This window comes from Salmo salar, chromosome ssa16, assembly GCF_905237065.1.
Source record: "Salmo salar chromosome ssa16, Ssal_v3.1, whole genome shotgun sequence".
Taxonomy (NCBI): domain Eukaryota; kingdom Metazoa; phylum Chordata; class Actinopteri; order Salmoniformes; family Salmonidae; genus Salmo; species Salmo salar.
The window spans coordinates 50,165,032-50,179,156 of record NC_059457.1 but is presented as its reverse complement, the minus strand read 5'-3'; the positions used below and the strand labels follow the sequence as shown (position 1 = coordinate 50,179,156).

At 44.6% G+C, this 14,125-nt stretch overlaps 1 protein-coding gene across 23 annotated transcripts in view; it reads right to left on the bottom strand.

Moving 5' to 3' along the window:
- Nucleotides 1-14,125, bottom strand: part of ptprsa (protein tyrosine phosphatase receptor type Sa) — a 421,887-nt gene that overhangs the window by 218,237 nt on the left and 189,525 nt on the right. The gene's annotated exons all lie outside the window — the stretch shown is intronic.

Sequence of the window (14,125 nt, the reverse complement as noted above, 5' to 3'; positions counted from 1 at the left end):
CGACGGCATTGTGCGTACCCCAGTTGTTAACTCCGGGGCATAGGGATATGTGTGGATGAGCAAACGTGCAGAGCATGTACATACAGATTAGTAATTAACAGGCTGTGGGTAGGTAGAACCCCTCACTCTCTCTACTCTCCCTGGGCCTCCATAAACACACATGGAGGAGAGCTCTACTGCAATTTAATCAGGGACTGGAGAGAGAGATGGAGGGAGAGCGGGAGGAGGGAGAGGGAGATGGAGGGAGATGGAGGGAGAGAGAGGTAGGGAGGGGTTGGGGGTGAGTGGGAGAAGGGGAGGGAGTGAGAAAGAGTGGATGAGTAGGTGGGGTAGAAAAGAAGGAAGGAGAGGGAGAGAGATAGAAAGAGAGAGAGAGGGGAAAAGAGTGTCCCAGGGTAGCATAGTACAGAAAGTACTCCAAAAACAAGCGCACACACACACACGCACACACGCACACACACACACACACACACACACACACACACACACACACACACACACACACACACACACACACACACACACACACACACACACACACACACACACACACACACACACACACACACACACACACACACACACACACACACACACACACACAGTAAGACATCTACACGCACAACACTCCCATTACAGGCCTATACATGAGTCAGAAAGAGTCCCATCGACACCCAGCATCAAACGTGACCACGTCGCTCTTTGATCCTTCATAACATAGATAGCAGTGGGCCGACCGGCATTCCCTCTTGAGGCTCCTTACAGTATTCCCATGCGGCGTCCCAAAGGGCACCCTATTCCCATTTAAGTGCACAACTTTTGACCAGAGCATTATGGGCCATGGACAAAAGTGGTGCACTATATAGAGAATAGGGTGTTATTTGGGACGCAGCCCAGTGATGGGAGACTGGCCAAGGTGTCCTCTCTACCTGATGTGCGCTACGGCTCCACAACAAACCAGACAAATGATGTGATGAAGGGAGACGAAGAGAGAGGAAGAGATGGAGAGAGAAAGAGAGATGAAGAGATGAAGAGAGATAAAGAACACAGTGGCCTCCATCATTCTTAAATGGAAGAAGTTTGGAACAACCAAGACTCTTCTTAGAGCTGACTGCCCGGCTGATCGGGGTAGAAGAGCCTTGGTCAGGGAGATGACCAAGAACCCGATGGTCACTCTGACAGAGCTCCTGAGTTCCTCTGTGGCAATGGGAGAACCTTCCAGAAGAACAACCATCTTTGCAGCACTCCACCAATCAGGCTGTTATGGTAGAGTGGCCAGACGGAAGCCACTTCCGTAAAAGGCACATGACAGCACATTCGGAGTTTGCCAAAAGCCACTTAAAGACTCTCGGACTATGAGAAACAAGATTCTCTAGTCTGATGAAACCAAGAGTGAACTCTTTGGCCTGAATGCCAAGTGTCACGTCTGGAGGAAACCTGGCACCATCCCTACGGTGAAGCATGCTGGTGGCAGCATCATCCTGTGGGAATGTTTTCAGCGGCAGGGACTGGGAGACTAGTAAGGGTTGAGGGAAAGATGAATGGAGCAAAGTACAGAGAGATCCTTGATGAAAACTTGCTCCAGAGCACTCAGGACTTCAGATTGGGGCGAAGGTTCAACTTCCCACAGGACAGCAACCCTAAGCACACAGCCAAGACAACACAGGAGTGGCTTTGGGACAAGTCTCTGAATGTCCTTGAGTGGCCCAGACAGAGCCCGGACTTGAACCCGATAGAATATCTCTGGAGACCTGAAAATAGCTGTGCAGCGATGCTCCCCATCCAACCTGACAGAGCTTGAGAGGATCTGCAGAGAAGAATGGGAGAAACTCAAAAAATACAGGTGTGCCAAGCTTGTAGCATCATACCCAAGAAGACTCGAGGCTGTAATCGCTGCCAAAGGTGCTTCAACAAAGTAGTGTAAAGGGTCTGAATACTTATGTAAATGTAATATAATTAAATTTATTTATACATATGCAAATATTTCAAATAACCTCTTTTTGCTAAGTCATTATGGTGTATTGTGTGTAGATTGATGAGGAGAAAAAAAGTATTTAATCCATTTTAGAATAAGGCTGTAACGTAACAAAATGGCCTCACTCTACTAGAATCTGAAGTCAAATGTTTACTGTTAGCTGAAGATCTGGTTCTTCTGTACCCAACAAAGGAGGGCCTACAGCAGCACCTAGATCGTCTGCATAGATTCTATCAGACCTGGGCCCTGACACTAAATATCAGTAAAACAAAAATAATGGTCTTCCAAAAATGGTCCAGTTGCCACGACCACAAATACAAATTCCATCTAGACACCGTTGTCCTAGAGCAAACAAAAAATATACGTACCTCGGCCTAAACATCAGCGCCATAGATAACGTCCACAAAGCTGTGAACGAGCTGAGAGACAAGGCAAGAAGGACCTTCTACGCCATCAAAAGGAAAATACAATTTGGTATACCAATTAGGATATGGCTAAAAATACTTGAACCAGTTATTGAACCCATTGCCCTTCATGTGAGGTCTGGGGTCCGCTCACCAACCAAGAATTCACAAAAGGGGACAAACACCAAAATGAGACACTGCATGCAGAATTCTGCAAAAAGATCCTCTGTGTACAACGTAAAACACCACATAATACATGCAGAGCAGAATTAGGCCGATTCCCAAACCTTCTATAACAAAGCCATCACCTACAGAGAGATGAACCTGGAGAAGAGTCCCCTAAAGCAAGCTGGTCCTGTTCACAAACTCCACAGAGCCCATGGACAGCAATAGAATTAGACCCAACCAAATCATGAGAAAACAAAAAGATAATTAATTGACACATTGGAAAGAATTAACAAAAAAACAGCAAACTAGAATGCTGTTTGGCCCTAAACAAAGACTACACAGTGGCAGAATACCTGGCCACTGTGACTGACCCAAACTTAAGGAACGCTTTGACTATGTACAGACTCAATGAGCATAGCCTTGCTATTGAGAAAAGGTCTGCCGTAAGCAGACCTGGCTCTCAAGAGAAGACAGGCTATGTGCACACTGCCAACAAAATGATGTGGAAACTGAGCTGCACTTCCTAACCTCCTGTTTATTTCACTTTTGTTTATTACCTATTTCACTTGCTTTGGCAATATAAACATATGTTTCCCATGGCAATAAAGCCCCTTGAATTGAATTGAGAGATGAAGAGATGAAGTGAGATGATGAGAGATGGAGAGAGGTGAAGAGATAAAGAGATGGAGAGAGATGTAGAGAGATGAAGAAACTCAGCTTGGGCTGATGACCCGGGCCAGCCATCCATCCACACCACAGAGGGCTGATGTCCCGTGCCAGCCATCCATCCACACCACAGAGGGCTGATGTCCCGTGCCAGCCATCCATCCACACCACAGAGGGCTGATGTCCCGTGCCAGCCATCCATCCACACCACAGAGGGCTGATGTCCCGTGCCAGCCATCCATCCACACCACAGAGGGCTGATGTCCCGTGCCAGCCATCCATCCACACCACAGAGGTCTGATGACCCGTGCCAGCCATCCATCCACACCACAGAGGGCTGATGACCCGTGCCAGCCATCCATCCACACCACAGAGGGCTGATGTCCCGTGCCAGCCATCCATCTACACCACAGAGGGCTGATGACCCGTGCCAGCCATCCATCCACACCACAGAGGGCTGATGTCCCGTGCCAGCCATCCATCTACACCACAGAGGGCTGATGACCCGTGTCAGCCATCCATCCACACCACAGAGGGCTGATGACCCGTGCCAGCCATCCATCCACACCACAGAGGGCTGATGTCCCGTGCCAGCCATCTATCCACACCACAGAGGGCTGATGACCCGTGCCAGCCATCCATCCACACCACAGAGGGCTGATGACCCGTGCCAGCCATCCATCCACACCACAGAGGGCTGATGTCCCGTGCCAGCCATCCATCTACACCACAGAGGGCTGATGACCCGTGCCAGCCATCCATCCACACCACAGAGGGCTGATGACCCGTGCCAGCCATCCATCCACACCACAGAGGGAATTCCGACAATTGAGCAACAGTCGTTTCCTGTTGGTTCAGTAATACTGTCCTCTGATATCAGTGAAAGGAACATGAGATTGTGACATTTCCTCTTTCAAACAGAATGGGTTTCATATTTTCCGTCTATCTCGACTGCGTCTTGACAAATTGATCCCTGCACTCCAGCAATATGATTGTGGAATGAGTAGACAGAGAAATATTGGCTCTGGAATTGTACTGGATCTCTGTGATCACCATTAGAATGAGCAACAGGTGTTTCAGCTGCATTTTTTTATAGCATTCCTCCACGGTTTTTATTTTATTTTATTTAACTAGGCAAGTCAGTTAAGAACAAATTCTTATTTATAATGACAGCCTGTTCAGGGGCAGAACAACAGATTTTTACCTTGTCAGCTCTGGGATTCGATCCAGCAATCTTTCGGTTACTGGCCCAACTCTCTAACCACTAGGTTACCTGCCGCCCCAAATGTCCACCATAAGAGAATATGAATCCCGTATAAAAAATGTGTCTAAGAGGAGGAGTGCTGATCTGGGATCAGTTGGATTAGAATTATTACATGGACATGATGACGAACCATCAAACAGGCAAAGAGTGAATAAAAGACTAAGATTGAATCCTACTACACCTGCTCTGACGCTTGTCGGATGTGGCAGGGCTTGCAAACCATTACGGACTACAAAGGGAAACCCAGCCGCGAGCTGTTAGTGACTCGAGCCTACCAAACGGGCTAAATGCCTTTAATGCTCCCGTCGAGGCAAGCAACACTGAAGCATGCATGAGAGTGTAACAGTTTAGCTTCCGTCCCTCTCCTCACCCCTACCTGGGCTTGAACCAGGGACCCTCTGCACATATCAAGAACTGCCTCCCACGAAGCATCGTTACCCATCACTCCACAAAAGTCACGGCCCTTGCAGAGCAAGGGAAACAACTACTTCAAGGTCTCAGAGCGAGTGACGTCACCAATTGAAACGCTATTAGCGCGCACCCCACTAACTAGCTAGCAATTTCACACCGGTTACAAGAGCACCAGCTGTTCCGGAAGACTGTGTGTTCACGCTCGCCATAGCCGATGTGAGCAAGACCTTTAAACAGTTCAACATTCAGAAGACGGATTACCAGAATGTGTACTCAGAGCATGCGGGGATCAAGTGTCTTGACTGACATTTTCAACCTTTCTCTGACCGAGTCTGTAATACCTACATGTTTCAAGTGGACCACCATCGTCCCTGTACCCATAAAGTGAAGGTAACCTGCCTAAATGACTACCGGCCCGTAGCACTCACGTCGGTAGCCATGAAGTGCTTTGAAAGGCTGGTCATGACTCACATCAACACCATCATCTCGGAAACCCTAGACCCACTCCAATTCGCATACTGCCCGGACAAATCCACAGATGACGCAATCTCAATCGCACTCCACACTGCCCTTTCCCACATGGACAAAAGGAACACCTATGTGTGAAAGCTGTTCATTGACTACCGCTCAGCGTTCAACAACATAGTGCCCAGAAAGTTCATCACTAAGCAAAGGACCCTGGGACTAAACACCTCCCTCTGCAACTGGATCCTAGACTTCCTGGTGGGCAGCCCCCAGGTGGTAAGGGTATGCAACAACACATCTGCCATGCTGATCCTCAACATGGGGGCTTCTCAGGGGTGCGTGCTTTGTCCCCTCCTATACTCCCTGTTCACCCACGACTGCACGGCCAAGCACGACTCCAACACCATCATTAAGTTTGCTGATGAAAGCCGTGGTAGGCCTGATCACCAACAATGATGAGACAGCCTACAGGGAGGAGGCAGTGTGGTGTCAGGACAACAACCTTTCCCTCAACATGAGCTAGACAAAGTGTCGTGGACAACAGGAAAATGAGGGCCTAACATGCCCCAATTCACATCAACGGGTCTGTAGTGGAGTGGGTCGAGAGTTTCAAGTTCCTTGGTGTCCACATCACCAACAAACTATCATGGTCCAAACACACTAAGATTGTTGTGAAGAGGGCCCGACGACACCTTTTCCCCTCAGGAGACTGAAAAGATTTGGAAAGATTTGGAAAGCTCCCTGCCATCCAGGACCAGTATTCTAGGCGGTGTCAGTGGAAGGCCCAAAAAATTGTCAAAGACTCCAGTCACCCAAGTCATAGACTGTTCTCTCTGCTACCAAGTCTAGGTCCAAAAGGCTCCTTAATCTACCCCCAATCCATAAGACTACTGAACAAATAATCCAATGGCCACGCAGACTATTTACATTGACCCCCCTCGTTGTTAATTATCTATGCAGTCACTTTACCCCTACCTACATGTACAAATTACCTCGACTAACCTGTACCCCCCCCCCTTACTTTTTATTAAATGTTTTACTTTATTTTATTTAGTAAATATTTTCTTAACTCTATTTCTTGAACTGCATTGTTGGTTAAGGGGCTTGTAAGTAAACATTTCACGGTAAGGTGCATTCGGTGCATGTGACAAATTACATTTTATTTGATTTTTGAGAGAGAGAGAGACAAAAGGGTTAAAAAGAAATGAGAGAGAGAGGGGGAAAGAGAGATAGAGACAAAGAGGGAGAAAGAGAGACGAAGAGGTAAAAACAAAGCCAGAGAGAGAGAGAGAGAGGGGTAGAGAAGAGATAGAAAAGAGAGTAAGCTCATGAGAAAACACCAGTCACTGGCCTCAGGCACTGTTTTATACCCAGCTGAGAACAGAGGATCTGACAGAGTTGGCCATTATGAGAAGGAGAGACCAGGGATCGGTGTGTGTGTGCACGACCACGGGTCTACGTCTGTACCTCTTTAAATACAATATTATGTGTGTGTGTGTGTATGTGTGTATGACAACCAAGAACAGCATAATTAACCTTTAAACATTTTCAATTGCTTCCCGCCTCAGGTGTACCGCTGGTGTTATTGATGAATTCGACCATTTATTCAGTATCAACACCCTGGTCATGCAGGCAGTAATTGCATGATAGAAATTGGCTTTTGGAAAAATAAATTGCTTTCTCATTCCACCACAATAAGCAACATCAGAAAATTCCACCAAAATACAAACACATTATCATCTAGGTGAACCTAGGCAATATTACTATCATGCCTTGAAAGGTTCATAAAAGTTGATAATAACAAACTGACGTATCACTGACCAGTGGGTAATTGTTTCATTTGATTAACTTCTTTGGGATCTGGGGGCAGTATTGAGTAGCTTGGATGAATAAGGTGCCCAGAGTAAACTGCCTGCTACTCAGGCCCAGAAGCTTGGATATGCATATTATTAGTAGATTTGGATGGGAAACACTCTGAAGTTTCTAAAACTGTTGGAATGATGTCTGTGAGTATAACAGAATTCATATGGCAGGCAAAAACCTGAGAAAAATCCAACCAGGAAGTGGGAAATCGGAGGTTTGTAGTTTTAAGTGATTGCCAATCCAATATACAGTGTCTGTGGGGTCATATTGCACTTCCTAAGGCTTCCACTAGATGTCAACAGTCTTTAGAACGTTGTTCCAGGCTTCTACTGTGAATGGAGAGAGAATAAGAGCTATTGGAATCAGGTGTCTGGAAAAATGGCATGAGCTCAGTCATGCGCGCGTCCGTGAGAGCGAGCTGAGTTCCTTTTCATTTCTGAAGACAAAGGAATTGTCCGGTTGGAATATTATTGAAGATTTATGATAAAAACATCCTAAAGATTGATTCTATACATCGTTTGACATGTTTCTACAAACTGTAATGCAACTTTTTTCACTTTTCGTCTGGACTTAGTGCATGCGCCTTCTCCATTTGGAATAGTGAACTGAACACGCGAACAAAAAGGAGGTATTTGGACATAAATATAGACTTTATCGAAACAAAACAAACATTTATTATGGAACTGGGATTCCTGGGAGTGCATTCCGATGAAGATCATCAAAGGTAAGTGAATATGTATAATGCTATTTCTGACTTTTGTTAACTCCACAACATGGCGGGTATCTGTATGGCTTGTTTTGGTGTCTGAGCGCTGTACTCAGATTATCGCATGGTGTGCTTTTGCCGTAAAGCTTTTTTGAAATCTGACACAGCGGTTGCATTAAGGAGAAGTGTATCTTTAATTCTATGTAAAACACTTGTATCTTATATCAACGTTTATGATGAGTATTTCTGTAAATTGATGTGGCTCCCTGCAAAATCACTGGATGTTTTAGAGGCAAACATTACTGAACATAACACGCCAATGTAAACTGAGATTTTGGATATAAATATGAACTTTATCAAACAAAACATACATGTATTGTGTAACATGAAGTCCTATGAGTGCCATCTGATGAAGATCATCAAAGGTTAGTGATTAATTTTATCTCTATTTCTGCTTTTTGTGACTCCTCTCTTTGGCTGGAAAATGGCTGTATGTTTTTTTGTGACTAGGCGCTGACCTAACATAATCATATGGTATGCTTTTGCCGTAAAGCCTTTTTGAAATCAGACACTGGATTAACAAGAAGTTAAGCTAGCGTCCCACATATCCCAGAGAGGTTAATCATATTGGGACTTTTGTTATTCCTGTTTCTCATTCCACCTCAGCTGCTAAGACATCTAGAGGACACAGCCCTCTGTAGCCGAGCTGTCCCTCAGTATCTCCCTGTATCCCAGGCCTTTTTCAAATGGAGAAGCGAACAGCTTTAAACTGATAAGGGAAACAGGACCCAGTTTATCTGGCAAGCAGGAGACGACATCCAGGCTGAAATAACCTGAGATGGGCGGAGTGAGCCATCTTCACAGGGACACAGAATGAAGCTTTCCTGAGCCAACTACTGCTGGTAGCGGGGAAGGCCGGTAGCGGGGAAGGCCGGTAGCGGGGAAGGCCGGTAGCGGGGAAGGCTGCGAGCGGGGAAGGTTAACTCATACTGTCTAAAGGATACACTTGTTTTGCTAATGTAGCATCCCTCATACTGAGTGGTAGGCTCTGCTCAGCTCAGCTATAAGAGAAATGGCACCGTCTCCTTTCAAATAGCCTTTCGCTCCATGTCAGTGTGAGTTCCATTTGCGGTACTTTCACGTTGCCATTAAGTAGGTACATCGGGCGATAGTAGGGTTAAATGACAAATAGTGTAATGGATGAGAGGCTTTGGGAGATGATGATGTGGCTTAGGACAGTGGAGGACAAAATTGTACCTCGTCTACTGACTGAATGGGGTGGAAAAGCCACTTGTCTTCCATTTTGATGGAAATAGGCACCTTTCACAGCCAATAACACCTTTTACAGGCTTATTTGGTAGAGAAAGGAACATTTGGAAATATTATAGGTGCTATTCAAAACCTAATTGTACCTACCTCTCTAATACCCCAGAGAAAATTAACAGTAGAGGGAGGTTGCAGGGATTATTGTGGAAGAAAATGTTGTAAATGCTGCTGGTTTAGAAACTGTCATATTTGAGGGCCACATAAGCTTTATTGTTACACAACCAACCAAACATGCACATAATAATGGGATTACCTCATTGTGTTTGGATGCATGTTCTGACAGGACACAATCCTTTCTCATTGCTGGATGGTAATACATGTACTGTAGTAGTTAGTAATGTAGAAAAGAAGTATAAAGTTTCAAGAAGTCAGCACCTTGTTCCTAACCTACTTAGTGCTCGGCAGGTCCACATCCACAGATGTCAGCATGCTAGCCACTTGTTACAGAACCCCTGACAGGCTAGATCCAGGCCTGGCTTAACATCCCCTCAACACGCCAGCACCCTCCAGGCCTTAACACACCAAGCCCCCATCAATCAGGAACCAATTCAAGTAGGAATCATCGCTATGGAAACCGTCCTCTGTTTCTATACCCCTCTCTCTATCTCCTGCTCTTTCAGGAGTTTGCTGCTCTTGGCTAATTGACTGCTATGAAGAAGACGTTGAATCGTGAAAAAGAAGGGAAGAAGAAAAAAAAATGGTCTTAATTGGAGCAGCATGGATGCATGTATATAAAAAAAAGATGTGATCAGTTGGGCCTCCAGGGGAAAAATGGATTATGAGCCTCCCTGCTTTCTTCGGTTCCCCACTACAGCGTTACATCAGTGATGTAAACTCTCACCTGAATCACTAACACAGAGGTCTGATGTATGAGGATACTCCAGGCTCCCTAAGCTAGCTGTAGCGATGCTGGAGGACATATGGGCAAATTACCCCTCATTGTCAATTATTGACTGGTGTAGGTCGGATGTTAGATCTTTGCTCATGAGAGAAAATAGTCCCATCAATAAACAACTGGCGGCCCATGCAAATCCTGCACCACGTAGTGTAGTTTCTGAGGACTCATTTGCCCCTTTCTCCACCCAATGTAATCCTTGCCTTGCCTAGCGAATCTAACGACTTACTGAAACAATTGCTTTTTCAATTAAGGTAGGTTAATTGGGATTTGCTCTCGGTGCTAGGCAGTGGAGGAGTCATCTTGGATGCAGTAATTCACAAACTGAGCGTGCTGATTGGATTGTCAGACCAGAACATCAAAGTGGCCTTTCTTCTTCTTTTCACTCCAGTCCAACTGGGCCAAGGGGTTGGAGCTACGGAGGCCCAGACCGAGCATCCGCTGTTTCAAGAGAGATAATAATGATATTTTTCCATCACTTTGTCTCCTTCTCTTATGTATCATGAGGTGAATGTGGACATGAGGTTGCACAGTAGGCTAGCTAACAGAAACTGACTGCAGGATGTGGGAAGGAAATGCGAGTTCTGAGTGTGTTAATGCCAGTGGTCAAACTTCAAGTCCAACCACGCAATACAAATTGTAGAAAAAAAAAGTAAATCTCAATCTTAGTAAATCTTAATATGTTGGATAAATAAATCAGTTAAAGTTGTGGGACATTAAAGTTTAAGAGTCAACTTCAAAATGGCCATGCAATCGGAGGAGTTGGCGCAATGGGAACAATTGTGTCATTCGGAGTCTCTTCAGGCAATTGACACTGGTTGACTCCCGAATGAAAAGGACACCTGCAATTGCTGAGAGCCGAAGACAGTTCAGGGCCTCATCTTTTGTGGACGCATGTAACAAGAGGCCCACAAAATGGGTCTGCCTGAAAGGAGAAATAGATAGACATTCCATCTGAATATAGTGACAAAGACACAGCCTTCTGTTCATGACACTGGGTAATTGGAACGTTCTGGTGTTAATGGAAAACATCACTGTCTTTGCTCGAATCAACAAGGCATGAAAACAATCACAAGGTCAGTCTCCATCTTGACTGCCATACCCATGTTCAACCTGAAAACCCAAGCTCTGCACATAAAACCCATCAAGTGCTCAACTGGAAAAGCCAAAAGCAAAACAAAACATGTTTTCCTCAACATAATGGAAGAAATGTAAAGTCCCACATTCTGAAAAACTACTGCATATCTGTCCAGAAGATTCTGCTCTTATCTAAATCACATGGAGGTCAAGCATTAAATTATATTATATTCTTCCATTTCTAAAACCTTTGAAGATGTAAACTTGAGGAGAGTACTCATCAAAGCGTTTGACACATTACAATTTCAAAGGACACCTTGCTGGTGTGGGTGAATTCATTTCTCATGGGGGGGTTGGCACCTTTCATGCACTTCAATCACCAACATTGTTCTGTCAAACTCTACTCGAACAACATCGCTCAAACTAGTGGACCAAATAACCAAAAGAAACATTGGAAAAAGGGCAGAATAAGAATGCTTATTGTAGTGCCAGACCTGGGCCCTGGCAGTAAGAACTAACAGAATGTGTTGACAAGAGCTTATGTGTTGTGCAATACACATACCACATAATATCATTAGAAGGCAAACTCACAAAATGGCGGATTGTTAATAACAGCGTTTGCCAGGGGTAGGCAACCCTGGTCCTGGAGTGCCACAGGTACTGCAGGATTTTGTTCCAACTAGGCACCTTGACTGACTAACTGAGCTAATTGATCAGTTCAGTGATTGCCTAAATTCAATACACATGGTCTTCCATGTCGGTTCAATCAAAAACATGAAGCGCCTGTGGACCAGGGTTCCCTACACCTGGTCCATATGTAACTGGCCTGTGGGTGACTAAGCATATAAATCCACATAAATCTTAGCTCATTTGCTTTCTTATACAATCGTTTGAAAATCAATAACAGTTGAATAAATCCTGGTACAAATGTTGTTCCTTGACCTCTCAAATCAAACAGATCCCATTTTATATACCAGCCAATCATGTGCTAGACACAGCACAGAGAGTCAGTGTACCACAGGTGGCTGATGGAACCTCAATTGAGGAGGACGGGCTCATAGTAATGTCTGGAACGGAATCAATGTAATGGTCCTGTGTGGCTCAGTTGGTAGAGCATGGCATTTGCAACACCAGGGTTGTGGGTTCGATTCCCACGGGGGACCAGTAAGTGAAAAAAAAAAATGTATGAAATGTATGCATTCACTACTGTAAGTTGCTCTGGATAAGAGTGTGTGTGTGTGTGTGTCGAGAAGTGTAGGAATAAGGACGCTGAAATTTGGCCCTGTTTAGAAAGGAAGTGGGTAACCCAATGATTTTTTGCTCACCCCACAGAGATCAGACACACACACACACACAGATACACACAAACATCACCCAAACAGAACCAATGCTTAGATGCCTCCAAGTATTGGCGTTTCTCTGTAATCGGAGGGCAAAAATGAGGAGCAAAACTTGTGATTGGTCAATCAAGAGGAGTGACCCCTTGCTTTGCCAGGTGACCCTACAATCCTGCCCATCTCTAGTACACAGGCAATTTAGAAAATGAGGGAGCACTATGATCCTTTCACAACAAGGCTGTTAGCAGGGGATTGCACACACACACATGCACACACACACACACACACACACACACACACACACACACACACACTCTCTTTCTCACATATACACACAGTGATACAAACTGATGCGTTATTACCACAGGGTAGATAGATTTATTATCACAGGGTAGGTAGATTTATTACCAAGGGGAGCTAGATTACCAAGGGGTAACTAGATTTATTACCATGGGGTAGATAGATTTATTAAAATATAATTGATCCCCTCAAAATTGATAAATATCACATTTGGTTAAAACTGAAAAAATTACTTGTACTGACAGAAAGATATGTGTTCCTTTGCGCAATATATACCCACCCCCCATCAGAATACCAATATTACTCGGAGGAGATATTCCCAGCCCTTGAGGAAGAGATGTGCCATTTCCAGGCCAAGAGAAATGTGCTCATCTATGGGGACACAAATGCGAGCATAGGAACACTACCTGATCTAACGAGCACACGAGGGGACAGCTTTATTACAGGCCTGTTTCTAACTGTCTTCATCTCCCGCATAGAAACAACAGTGACAACAACATCAACAAAAACGGAATGGGTCTGTTGCAGCTCTGTTGAAGTCTGGGTCTGTACTTTGTCAATGGTAGGTTAGGGGGAACTCTATGAGATTCACCTATTGGTCACCTCTTGGTCACAGCACAGTAGACTATATGATTACAGACATTGACCCTTTCTCTTCAGCTCATTCACCGTCAAGCCACTAACACCTTTGTCTGATAATAGCCAAATTACCTTGTTTCTCAAAAGAACAGACATGGAAACAACCACAAATTCACAGCCCAGTAAGCTGTACAACATCAGAAATGCATACAGATGGGCCCAAAACAGCACAGAAGAATACCAGAAAGCAACCAGTTACCAAAAAATCCAAACACTCTTAGATAACTTTCTGGATACCAAATCCACTCACAGCAAAGAACGCACCAATCTTAGAAGTAAAAAACAACAATATATTCAGGCAAATGGCAAAAGAAGCACAACTGAAATTGAGAAGAAACTAAAAATGATTACATATGACAACTGGTTTGATACAGATAGTAAAATTCTCAGTAAAAAAGCACAGATAATGGTGAATTAAGCCTGCATTGCTCTATAGCCTTCATTTAACACTCTAGAAACGTACACTCAGAACCAATAAAGCCCAGTACAACAGCAAACAGCTGACACTAACTGAGTCCATAAACACAAACACATTTTTTTTTAAACAAAAAAAATCTAAACTAGAGGAATTAGTGATACAAAATGATGACATATGGACAGCCCATTTTAAAACACTCTACAACACCATT